This window comes from Trachemys scripta, chromosome 1, assembly GCF_013100865.1.
Source record: "Trachemys scripta elegans isolate TJP31775 chromosome 1, CAS_Tse_1.0, whole genome shotgun sequence".
Taxonomy (NCBI): domain Eukaryota; kingdom Metazoa; phylum Chordata; order Testudines; family Emydidae; genus Trachemys; species Trachemys scripta.
This window is the reverse complement of record NC_048298.1, coordinates 194,596,063-194,596,285: the sequence shown is the minus strand read 5'-3', so window position 1 is coordinate 194,596,285 and position 223 is coordinate 194,596,063.

The following is a 223-nucleotide window of genomic DNA, read 5'->3' as shown; positions in this document are numbered from 1 at the left end:
TAATGCAAACATAGGTGCCTTTTAGTTTGCGCTAGCAGTGTACCCACAGGGCAGTTAAACGGCAAGTCTTCGGTGTGCTCTGCAATTCACACCTGTGTCGTCTGCACTATGGTGCAGTGTAGACACTGCTTTACATGCCAATTACCATCTCCCAAACCAGCAAAGATTAAAAATTGTGCTATGCAATGGGGAGTTAGAGAAATGAAGACATAAAAGAAATGGG